The following is a 13140-nucleotide window of genomic DNA, read 5'->3' on the forward strand; positions in this document are numbered from 1 at the left end:
GTAGACAGGGCTACATAGAGAGACCCTGTCGCAATGAATAAATAAATAAAACTCAAAACAAAGTAATACAAAAAAATGCCTGAATGAAACCCATCAGTTTACATAATGAAAGGGGGACACATAAATCATAAAATTTGTAAAGTAAAATAATAAAAATGTAACATAGTTTTCCACTGTAATTCTTCAACCCATTCAATTAAACTGTGTCTAGTTTTCACACTGCAAAGATAAAAACAAGAAATTCTTGCAACATTATACTTCCAAGACCGAATTTGCCTTTTTTGCCCTTTCTTTTGGTGCATCAAGAGCAGCTGCCATGCCCCATGTCACTCTTATTGGGTGTTTTCTGTTGTTCAGGGTGGTTTGGCGCAGTTTTATGAGACTGGACCTTGCTGCACAGCCACAGCTGGCTGCAACCTCGTGATCCTCCGGCCTCCACCTCCAGGGTTCCGAGACTGCTGCTCCTGGAGTCTGCATTACTGTCATCACCATTGTACAGGTGCGGAAACTAAGTCTGGCTGGAGAGAGGGCTCAGCAATCAGGGGCAGAGGCTGCTCCCCCAGAGGGCCTGAGTTCAGCTACTCCCTGCCACAAGGGACCCCAGCTCCAAGGGGATCCTGTGTCTTCACGCCGTCGCTCAGACACACGTGCACCTAAACATAATAATAAAAAAAATAATAAGATAAAGCTAGAAGGAGGAGGCAAGCAAGGAAGGAAGGAAGAGAGACAGAGATGGAGAGAACAAACGGAAGAAAGCTAAGCCTCAGAGGCTAGGAGAGTAGACCGGGGCGGTGCCCAGCGGAGTCCCTTCTGCCCGACTTCTCCCTGCCATCTCCAGTTCTACAGGCAGCGAATAAAGGGTGAAGTCGGTGCCTCTCTGGGGCCCTGTCTCAAGACAGCTCGGGAAACAAGTTCTAACTGCTTGCAGAGCTGTGCTGGGGCCTCCACTCACTTGGTACTGATGGGACAGAGGAGTGAGAGGCTAACAGGAAGCCCGGCCATCCTAAGTTCCTTCACAAGCAGAGGGATTCCAGCACACCATCTGTTTGCAGCTAGGTCCCAAGCACCAGTGGACGTCCTCTGCCTTCCTCAATCTGTTGCTGCTCTGTTAATATTTTTACTTATTCTCTGACAGTCTCACACATTTGCATAACGTATGTCGATGAAATTCACCCTCCAATGCTCCCTTTTTCCCACTCCCACTCCCTTTCTTCCCAACAAATTTTCCTCCCTCCCATTCCCCTCTCCCTTCACTTATTTCTGATCCTGTTTTGAAACAAGCTATCCATGTGTAATCCTGGCTGGCTTGGGACTCACTCTGTAGACCAGGCTGGCCTCAAGTTCACAGAGATCAGACTGCCTCTGCCTCCTATATGCTGGCATCAAATGCCAGCCAGGGCTACACAGTGAGAGCCCTGGCTCAAAGACAAAAAACAAAACAAAACAAAAAAAAAAAAAAAAAGCTGCTTTTCAATGTGTGTGTGTGTGTGTGTGTGTGTGTGTGTGTGTGTATGCTCACACATGCACTTGTGGCACTCAGAAATCTGAGACATGAGAATTAGGAGTTTGAGGCCAGCCTGTGCTATAGAGACCTGATCTCAAATACATCTATTATACATTATATATAATATATCTGTAATATATAATAACAATAGAAAGAGCAAGCCTGAGCCCTGCACGTCCACTGTGGCCTGCCCCACATGGCTCCTGCTCACAGCCACCTGAGTTATATTTCTGCCATGTGAGATGATGAAAGCGCTAATCCCAGACCCTCTGGGGAGCAAGTCCTGGTCAGACGCTGTCACGGCCTCCTGTCAAGCTGCAGGGCCACCTCAATCATGTTAGATAAACCCTAGGCAGGGGCATCTCCTAAGAGTCAGCTCTCTCCTTCAGAGCCATCCGGGCCTCCTCTCTTCCCGATACGGCATCATGACAATGTAGAGAGGTAAAGAAGGGTTGCAGGAATTCTATGGTAAATCGTCATCTAGATTGCTACCATGATTGAGCTAAGGGTTAATTGTCATAATTGCTGGGTACCACATAATGACATTTCATTGATGCAACACTGTTTTGTGGCTTTTTTTTTTTTTTTTTTTTAGAGAGGGAGAGAGAGCAAGATGTAAGAATTGACATTTTCCCTAGAATTGGAACAGCATCAACAGCCCAAAGAATGACTTATTCGGGATGCCTGGATGAGTAACATGAGATTATTATGGGTTACTTAAAAGGCACTGGATGAGTGCCTCAATTTCTCCGTTTCCAGCCCCCTGCTTACCCAGCGCCTTATGTCACACAGCGCTAAGTGGACACTAGAATCTATGCAGACCTGGGTTTAGAGCACTGCCTACCGTTCTCGCAGTAGAGGTGACTTGGGGCTCAGACAACACAGACACAGACTAGACAGCTTGGGCCTGTCGACACTCCATCATGCATGGGGGAAGGGTCATAAGGTCCTACACTTCCCGAGAAGCTACAGTCACCTCAGTAGCTGTTCATCAAGTGTGCACCCAACTCCTTCCCCTGTCGGGGAGTCTGCTGATCTCGGTAAACACTGGCGGTTTGTTGTGCCACCGTCTAGAGACTGGACCGGCTAAGGGGTAGTTTGCTATAAAATGGAGTTACTCAGCTAGGACTTGGAAGACCTGTGTGCTGGTTCTGCTTATGTTGCTATAATCAAATTCCCGGACAAAAATCAACTAGGAAAAGTAAGGAGTTTTCAGCTTACAGTTCAAGGCCCCAGTCCATTACTACAGGGAAGTCAAAGTGGTAGGAAGTTAAAACAGCTGGTCACGTCACACCCACAGTCGAGAGCAGAGAGAAACCCACGCACTCATGTCTGCTTGCTAGCCGAGGGAATGGTGGTGCCCACAGTGGACTGGGCTTCCTACATTAATTAACTTAATTAAGGCACTCCCCCACAGACACGCCCCACAGGCCAGCCAACACAGGCAATCCTTCATAGAGGCACTTGTGTGAGTTGTTTCCAGGTTAACTCAAGCTGGCAATCAAGAGCCAGCCATCACACCTAGTCTCGCTGCACCCTGAACACAGTTCTAGTTCCAGATGGCCATGCGGATCTGCAAAATCTGACAACCCCCCCCCCCTTAAGGCTGTAGTACATGTTACTGCTGTGGTTGGTGATGTTGGTATAAACAAACCTGCCAGCCACCAAAAAAAAAAAAAAAGTCTATCCCAGGGCTGGAGACATGGCTCAGTGGTTAAGAGCACTCATTCCTCTTGCTGAGGTCCCAGATTTGTTCCCAGCACCCACTCTGTGGCTCTCAACTGCTTGCAACTCCAGTTCCTGGAAATCCAACCCTCTCTTCTGGCCTCGTCAGGCCTCAGGAACACACGTATTTTTATGGTGCACGTAAAAACAAGTAAACATTTTTTACAAGAAAGGGTCATAATGAAACCCATCATCTTACAAAATGAATATATGCTAATGAGAAAAAAAAAAAAACATCATGTAGAGATCCACAACTGGTCAAAGGGCAGAGAATAACTTACTGTTGAGTCCTCAGGCCTAAACAGGGCCTCTACCACAGCCCCTGAAAAACTCAGGGAATCTCATTAAAGAGGAGTGGGAAAGAGTGCTATGAACCCAGTCTTCAGCACATGACACAGCTGGTGTAGCCATGTGCTCGCTGCAATAGCACCTACTTGAACAAGACTGGCACATGCTTGGGCCTGTCGACACTCCATCATACATGGGGGAGGGGTCATAAGGTCCCACACTTCCTGAGAAGCTACAGTCACCTCAGTGATGTACTCCCCGGTAAGCCCTCCATACCAAAGTAAATACCTCCCCACCCACACTCACAGAAGAAATCCTGATTAAGTGCAGTGGCTCTCCTCTCTCTCTCCTCTCTTTCTCTTTCTCACACACACACAAAGACATGAAAGTGGGAAGGAGCTGGTTTGAAAGAGCATGAGGATGGATGCAAGGGGGGACGGAGGGAAGTGTGATCGAAGTTGTGTGTCTGTGTGATTATGAAAGAAAACATTTTTAAAAGAATAACAAGTAAGTAGAATAATCTGCTCATCTGAGATGCCCCTGCTGTTAAAATCAAGGACACGTCAGCCCTAGGAAGCCGAGACCACCGTGCTCTCGTGTTTGCATGAAACACGGTGACCTCTCCATGGACTCGAGTCTCTCCAAAGGAGCTGAGATTCATCTCCACCCATCTCAGCAAATCTCCGCAACCACAGCTTGTGAAGGAGGAGATGGCGGAGCCGGCTTGTTTGACATTTGTTTTGTTTGGAAGGGGAAGGTTCGTGGTTGGCAAACTGCCACCCACGGAGTGGTGTCAGAGAAGGGAGAAGAAAGGTTAATCCCTATAGTCCGAAGGCTAAGAGAAAGCAGGCCCGCCTGCAAACAGCACCAGGAATAAGAGGTCACCCTCCAGATCTTGCCTGTTCAAACTAGTATTATGCATTCTCGTTCAGCAACAGAGCCAAACTCTCGACCAAAGTCTTTGGCATTCCTAGGGCTCAGAAGAGGCGGGGTGCAGGTGTTTGTTGGAGTTCTGCACGACGCCTCTTTTAATTGTGGGAATGGCTCTGCAAATCCCGGTGGCTTCGGAGATTGGAACAGCTGCATGAGCTGGGCGCTCCCCACAGGTCAAGCACTGTGCTTGAGAACCATTAAGAGACGCAGCCAAGAGAGATGTTCCGTGATAAAGAGCTCTTGCTGCTCTTGCGGACAGACGACTGGTGTTCAGCTCCCAGCCCCTTAACCCTGCCCATAACTCCAGGGGACCGACACTCTCTTCTGGCCTCTGTGCATGCACATGCTCACACAGAGATGCACACAAACACATAAATGACAAATCAATATTTTTGAAAAAATAGCTCATGCTCGCCTAGAACTTGGATCCACTTGCCTCTGCCTCCTAGGCACACTGGGCTCAACGCTATTTCATTTAGTCCCAAAGAACAAAGTCTGTCATCATCAGACTCCTCAAATTCTTCTCTCTCGGCTTCCTCTTTCTAGTCTGGGCAATTGCCGGGATGGATGGACCATGAGAACCTCCTTCTGGCTCAGCACCAGCCACCAAAGCAAGTCCCCCAAGCCCTACAGAGCCACCAGCTGCTTGCATTGTTGACATTAGCCAAGACTCCTGCAAACAAGCCACTCCCAAATGTTACCCCAGCTGTTTTAACAGAGGTGTTGCTCCTATTTTCATGGCTTCCCATGACTTCTTCGTGAACTCATGGTTAGGCTCAAGGGCAGTGTGGATGAGGGGAATGAGTGAACCCAGAAACCAAGCCAAAGGGGTGCTGGCAACTGCCTCACTCTGTGTCAAGTCCCAGATGAACTGAGGGCTTCACCGCAAAACCACTGAAGACTCAGAACCAAGTAACTCAGTGGTTAAGAGCACGCAATGCTCTTGCTGAGAATTTGAGTTCTCAGGTGGTGGAAGCGGGAGGATGGCTAAGCTGAGGCTGGCTGGAACTCTAATAAAATAGTAAGAGCTGGTCTCAAAACAAGAAAAAAAAGTTCTATTTCACTATTTTTACAAACAAGGAAGAAGATGAATTGAGTCAAATGTTGCTTAAAGATCATGTTAGAAACCTGAGAACTGGCAGTCAGTACCTTGTTTTTGCTCTTGTTTTTCCTGGAGCTTTAACCTTGGGTCTTGGACATGCTAGGCAAGCATTCTGCCACAGACTCACACCATACCCTTTTCTCTGACCTTTTCTGCTTTGTTCTGTGTCTATGTTAGCCATGTACAGTAGCAGACTAGGGCCGGGGCTAGACAGTTAATCCACTTGCCTCGGCCCTTGAAGCTATGGGGCTGCAGATTACACTACCACATCCAGCTTAAAACACAATTTCTTGGGGCTGGAAAGCTATGGAAGCTAAGAGCACTGGTTGGCTTCCCGGAAGACACCAGTTCAACTCCCAGAACCCACATGACAGCTCTCAACTGTCTGTAACTCCAGTTCCAGGGGATCTAGCAGACATACATGCACTAGTGCACATAAAAAATAGATAGATAGATAGATAGATAGATAGATAGATAGATAGATAGATAAAGAGAAATCACTTTAATTTTTTTTAAGCTACAATTTCTCATCTGTATTAGATACTTTTCTGTTACTATGATAAAATACCATGGCCAAGGCAACTCATAAAAGAAACAATTTATCTGGGCTTAGGTTCCAGAAGGATCAGAGTCCATCGTGGAGGGAAATTGGCAGGCATGGCTGCAGACCAGCTGGCGCAACAAGCTGGAGCTCACAGCTTCAGCTTCCAGCAGAGAGATGAACTGGACGTGGAACTCTCGGTGGCACTCTTCCTTCAGTAAGACTATCCCTCCCGAGCTTTCCCAGACAGCACCACCAACTGGTGACAAAGCGTCCAAACAGAACGTGGGGAAGCTTCTCATTCACACCACCACAGGCACTTAGGTTGATCCATGAATTAACTATCGTGCATAATGCTGTCTATTGCTGAAGAGGAGGAAAGAAGGGCATTGGCAAGGGGGTGGTGACTATCAAGGTACCTTATGCATGTGTATGAAAATTTCTTAACAAGCCCACTCTTTGTCCTTTTGTTTGTTAGCCCTAGCCTCCCATGGCACGGATGTGTGGCCACGCACTAAGACGTGAGCAGCCTACTAGTGGCCACAGCCCTACAGGAGAGTGGCTCTCCCTCCCTCCACAATCAACAACAGCCGATCGCTCTTCCAATAGGCAGTTTCAGGGGCTCCTCCCCATTCGTGCTGGGAGTTTGGTTAGTGTGACCTTGTGCAGATAACCACAGCTGCTCCGTGTGTGTGTGTGTGTGTGTGTGTGTGTGTGTGTGTGAAAGAGAGAGACAGAGACAGAGAGTTGATTGTCTCCTTCTATATAATCCTGAGAGATCAAACTCAGAAAGTCAGGGTTTACTCACTAATCTTTCTCTCATGAGCCCATGATTTTGTTTTTTGTTGACAAATACTCTTTATATTTATCATGTAAAACTAATGTTTTTACGGCCAGGGTGGATGGTGCTATGCATGCCTTTAATCCCAGCACTCAGGTGGCAGAAACAGGCAGATCTCTGTGAGTCTGAGGCCAGCCTGGTCTACACAGCAAGATCCAGGACAGCCAAAGCTACACAGAGAAACCCTGTCTCAAAAATCCAAAAGAAAAAGATGCTTTTAAAGATTATGTACACCATGGATTGACTAAATCAAACTAATACTCGTGTTTCATGTCCCTCTGTATAAAGAACAAGCACAATTTACTTTATTGGTATTTTCAAGAATATACATTGAAATTATTTATGTATGTATACATACATACAAAGCCCAGCCCAGCTTCTAACCCATGGTTTCTCTGTCTCAGACTCCAGGGTTCTGAGATTATAGGTGTGCTCAGATTAAGCCAAGTGTGGTAGCAAGTACCTGTAGACCTGATGCTGAGGCAGGAGAATCACTTGAACCAGGCAACATACCAAGAAAGACCTCATCTCTAAACAGATAAAGAAGTACATAATCATCAAGCTAAAAGATGGGGGAGAAGTATACGAAAGAAAAGATAAAGCTGGTGATATCTTTAAAACCTAGGTGATGTAACCGTGGTGATTTGTCTTGTTTTTCCTCACTTTTGTATATCTTTTAAAAATGTTTAGTATAATAAAGCAAAGACAATAAAGTAAGGAGCTCAGAAAATGAAAGTGCAGTTAAAGGGTTAAGGAGTCAGGAGAGGGGCTCAGAAAAAGAGCTCGATAGTAGAACCCTTGCCTAGAACCCATCAAAGAACAGCTAGAAAGCACGGCTCAGTTGTAAAGTGTTTGCCTAGAATCCCCCAGAGAGGTTCTGTGGACTGTGGCTCACTGATAGAGGATTTATATAAACTTCCTCAATGAGGGTTTGGGACTGTGGCTCAGTGGTGGAGCCCCTACCTAGAATCCCCCAGTGAGGGGCTGGGGTGTGGCTCAGGGGTAGAGGACCTGCCTAGAATCTCCCAGTGAGGGGCTGGGGTGTGGCTCAGGGGTAGAGGACCTGCCTAGAATTTCCTAATGTGGAGCTTGATCTCAATGGTAGAGTGAGCACTTACCTAGTATGTACAAGACCAGGTTTCAGTACCCAGTACCACAAAAAGAGAGAGAGAGAAAGAGAGAGAGAGAAGGCCTATTATCCTCACACCGTTCTGATAAACCTTCTAAAGTGTGTTGCATATGCTTTGCTCCCTCATGCCTGGTGGTTGAAGTTGCCCCAAAGTCAGTACTGTGGGAATTCCCACAAAAGAATGCCTCAGTCCTCCCAAGTTGGGTCCCACTGAAATGCCAGAGAAGTATTAACTGCCAGGGAGATGCATTCAAAGCAGACATTAAAGGACTTATTACTGAGTGTCCTGTACTTCTTGCCATGTATAAAGAAGGTAAAAATACCTAGGTGTGTCTGCAAGGAGGGAGAAAGAGAGGCAACCACGGGGTTTGTGTAAAGGCTTAAGGAGTTTGGCTTGGGATCAAGCCAGATTCTCTCAGTGCTTTGGACAGCCTAGATCCCCTTATCAATGCCTGGCTCTCAAGGCCCAGCTTGAGAGCTGGGGTGGGGTTGGGGGGACATTACACTGGCAGGTCACTGAATGGTCAAGCCACTCCATGATTTGGTCATAGAAAGAAGTCAAGATGAGAAGCTGGGAATATGGCTCTGTGGTAGAGCATATGCTTAGCATGTATACAGGAAGTCCTGAGTTCCCTTAGAAGCCCAAAGGAGGAGAAAGAAGAGAAAGAGGAGGAGGAGGACATGAACGAAGCAAGGCACATAGCAGTTGAGAACTAGAGGCCCCTGTTGTCCACTCCCCTGTTTGGCTTTCACAATCCCACATGCCTACCTCTTCACCTGTGAGTAGGGGGAAGGGGGGGCCACCCGCAAATTCCTTTTACTTAGCTGTATGAAACACTGCAAACAAAACCCAGACCTACAGTAAATACAGGTGCACAGACCAAGACCCAGAATCCATAAAAGGCTTATTAGCAGAGCTTGCCATGGAAGACACTGGGCTGGGAACCATGGCTTCATTGTAGAACTACAGAAGTCATCTTCTAAGTGGTCCACTAGCTTTGGTTGGGTTACTGCCTGTGGGATGGATGGAGGGATGGGTGGATGGATGGATGGATGGATGGATGGATGGATGGATGGATGGATCGATGGATGGATGGATGGATGGATGGATGGATGGGTAGATGAATAGATGGGTGCATGGGTGGATGGATGGATAGATGGGTGGATGGGTGGGTGGATGGATTGCTTTCAAGACAGGATCTTACTTCCTAGTCTCCTGAGCACTGAGCTTACAAGTTTGAGCCACTATGGCAGGCTTGCAGTTGGTTTTACAAATGATGGACAGATTGTCTGACTTCAGCTTCTTCAAGGTTCATACAAAACATTCAGTATTCCAGAGGGCCTGGGTTTCCCTTCAAATAACCATCAGCACATCTGAAGCCTGGAGACCTTAGTTCCACAGGACTTCCCCTGTTGTGGCTGTTTCAATGTCCAGAGCCTGTAAAGCATGTTCTGTGTTACTTACAATTGTGGGGATAGCTCTTTGAAGGGCTCCCACAGTGTGCATGACACCCATGGACCCATCTGGGGATCCAAATACAGCTAATAACTGACTGAGCGCAGAAGCCAGCTCAGTGATGGACTCTTCCTTACAGGCAGCATACATACGGCCCTGGGGCTCCTGAGTGCACTTTCCTGAGCTGAGCCAGGGCAGCAAGACAGCCACTAAGACAGAGCCCAGCAAATCAGGCTGGGCCAGACTTCTCTGGTTCTCTGATGCCCCCTCCTATGTCCCTTTCTCTTTCTTATTCTTTCCACTCCCTTTTCCCTCTAACCAAGAATAAAGGATGGTCCGGTGTGTAGGGTATCTGTACTTCAGCCTCCTAAATACAACAGATGCCCTTTGAGTTAACCTTCAACCAAGACTGCCTCTCCACCCTCTCCTTTGCTCCTTCAGTTCCTCCCACACACATCTTTACCTCATCCACCTTTTCTTTGTTACCCTGATACTGATCTGTAGCCTGCAATAGGGCCCTGGCTCTTAACCATCCCCATGCTGTGGCCTTCCACCACAGTTCCTCATGTTGTGCTGACCCCGACCATAGAATTATTTTTGTTGCTACTCCATAACTGTAATTATGCTACTGTCATGAACTGTGATGCAAATATTTGATGTGCAAATATCTGATATGCCACCTCTGTGAAAGGGTCATTCGTCTCCCAAAGGGGTTGCGACCCACAGGCTGAGAGCCACTGCAATAAGAGCCTTTGCTTGTTTGCTTGCTTGCTTGCTTGCTTGCTTGTTGTTTGTTCATCTCTCTGTCTGCGGTTTGGGTTGGGTTGGCTATTTCACATTGTTGATGGAGTTTTTCCTTTAAGTTGTTTTTTATGTGCCAAGGTGATTCCCCTGTGTCTGTGCACCATGCATGCTTGACCTTGGCTGCCAGAAGAGGGCAGCAGATTCCCTGGAACTGGAGTTACAGATGACTATGAGCCAAGTTGTGGGTGCTCGCAACGGAGCCCTGGTCTCCTGGAAGAGCAGAGCCATCTCCAGCTCTCCCTCACCTTCTGCTCTTCCTTCCTGTTGTTGTCTTTTCACAAGGAGCCCAAACATTAGTGCACACGCTGTTCTCAGCAACCCATTACATCAAAATGCTTGGCACTCAAAAAGCGATTCGATTTTATTGTTTGTTGCTGGACTGTCATGGTGTTCCTGGCCTTTTGTAGTCATTGATTTTTCAGATACTGTTCTAACAGCAAGTTAGCACTGGAGGTCATGCCTGTGGCCACGAAAATCATTCAAAGTGAGGAAAATAACATCACAAATCTCCACCCTAGTCCTTCATGTTTTCCAACAAGGCAATATAAATCCTCCAAAAAAAAAAAACCAACACCACAGTAATGGCCTCCAGAGAGAATGGTTTAGATGGAATCTCAGACAAAGAATCCAACAATTGTTATAAATATGCTCAAAGAAAATTACTTCCAGAATAAATTCCAAAAGGACACAAACAGCTGAATGAAATAAGGAAGTCAATACAAGATATAAACGAGGAATTTAACAAAGAGTTCAAAATCCTGATGAAAATCAAAACTTAAATGCTAGAAATGAGAAACACAGTGACAAAAGCTCAAACTGAGTGGACCAAAGAGAGGACAGAGGATCTGAAACTGAAGTCAAGGAAGGAATTAGACTGTTCCAACAAGAATTGAATTAAAATATCGGGGCTTTGTAAAATATTTGAGACACTATGAAAAACATAAATCTAGGAAATATGTGTATAGAAGTAGAAGGATTTTATTCTAAAAACATAAAAAAAAAATTAGAAATAAAATTATAGCAGAAAATTGCCAACATTAAGGAAAGAACTGCCAAGCCAGATATGCAAGGGAGACCAGCTCCTCAGTTCTAAACCACTAAGTATGCAGAACAATGAACATGTGCACTGAAAACAGTAAGACCAGGCCAGGGGTGGTGGCACACACCTTTAGTCCCAGCGCTCGGGAGGCAGAGGCAGGCAGATCTCTGAGTTCGAGGCCAGCCTGGTCTACACAGTGAGTTTTAGGACAGCCAAGGCTACACAGAGAAACCCTGTCTCAAAAGAGAGAGAGAGAGAGCAGCAGGAGGAAAGCATAAAGCCAACTGTAGTCCCGTCAGAATAACAGCTGATGATTCAGCTCAAACTTCAAAGTCTAGGACTTAGAAGGATGTAGTTCCAGTTTTGAAAGACAACTACCAATCCTGAAGACTATACTCAGCAAAGCTCTCTGTTATAACTGATGAAAAAAAAAAAAAAAAAGAAAAGAAAAAAGAAAAACAGGCCAAAGGAATCCATAGCTATCCAAGAGCAGAGGAACTCAACTGTATTTTTGTGGTTGTTTTCTTTCACTTTTTTTAGTTGTGTTTTTGTTTTGTTTTGTTTTTGTCTTATTCGTCTTTTGCCTGTTTTGATTTGTGGTTTTATGGGTTTTGTCAAGAGGTAGTCTTGTTTCTTATTTTTGTTTTTGTGTCTTGTTTTTGTTTTAAGAAGAAGAAAGAACATAAAGTTGGGTAGAGAAGTGAAGAAAATCTAGGAAGAGTTTGGGAAGGGAAAAAACATGATTAAAATATAGTGTATAAAAACTTCAATAAATAAAAGCTAGTCCTGCTGTTTCAGAGGACCCATGTTTGGTGCCCAGAACCCACATCAAACAGCTGTAACCACCTGTAACTCAGCTCCAGGAAATCTAACGCCTCTGGCCTCCACAGGCACTGAATTTCATGTATGCACACACACAAACACACACTCAAAATTGAAATAATAAAAAGAATACTTTCAAGGCCAAATCACTAAGCAAAATGGTACATGCCTTTAATCTCAGCACATGGGAGGCAGAGAAAAACAGATCTCTGAATTCAAAGCTAGCCAAGGCTACACGGTGAGACACTGTCTCAAATACATAAATATTCATGAGGTCTTAAATAAATAACTTAAAAATGTACCTCAAAATCTCAGAAAATCAAGAATAAGTCTAATGAAATAGTTATGGGCTATGTGCATAGCTCATTGGTATAGTATTTGCCTAGAGTTCCCCAGTGAGGGGCTGGGGTGTGGCTCAGTGGTGGAGCCCCTGCCTAGAATCCCCCAGTGAGGGGCTGGGGTGTGGCTCAGTGGTGGAGCCCCTGCCTAGAATCCCCCAGTGAGGGGCTGGGGTGTGGCTCAGTGGTAGAGCCCCTGCCTAGAACCCCACAATGAAGGTTTAGGGTGTGGCTCAGTGGTAGAGCTTTTATCAGTAGAATTCTTGTCTAGCGTACACATGAGCTTGAATTTGATCTCCAGCATCAGGAGAAGGAGGAGAATAGAGTTGGAGAAAGTGCTTTTGTAGAGACTTGGTTCAGTTCCCAGCACCCACATGGTGGCCAACAACCATTTATAACTGTAGTTCCAAGGCCTCTAACTCTCTCTTCTGGCCTCCTCAGGCACCAGGCATGTACGTGGTACACAGACATATAAACAGGAAAAACACTCAAACATATAAAACAAAATAAGTATAGAAAGAATGTGTTAAACAAAAACAAAAAAAGACCCTCCAGGGCCATTTGATCCCATCACGACTGGATGGATGAAGAAATGGCTCTGGCATTCTACCACACACG

This window comes from Meriones unguiculatus, chromosome 14, assembly GCF_030254825.1.
Source record: "Meriones unguiculatus strain TT.TT164.6M chromosome 14, Bangor_MerUng_6.1, whole genome shotgun sequence".
In the NCBI taxonomy this organism is placed as follows: domain Eukaryota; kingdom Metazoa; phylum Chordata; class Mammalia; order Rodentia; family Muridae; genus Meriones; species Meriones unguiculatus.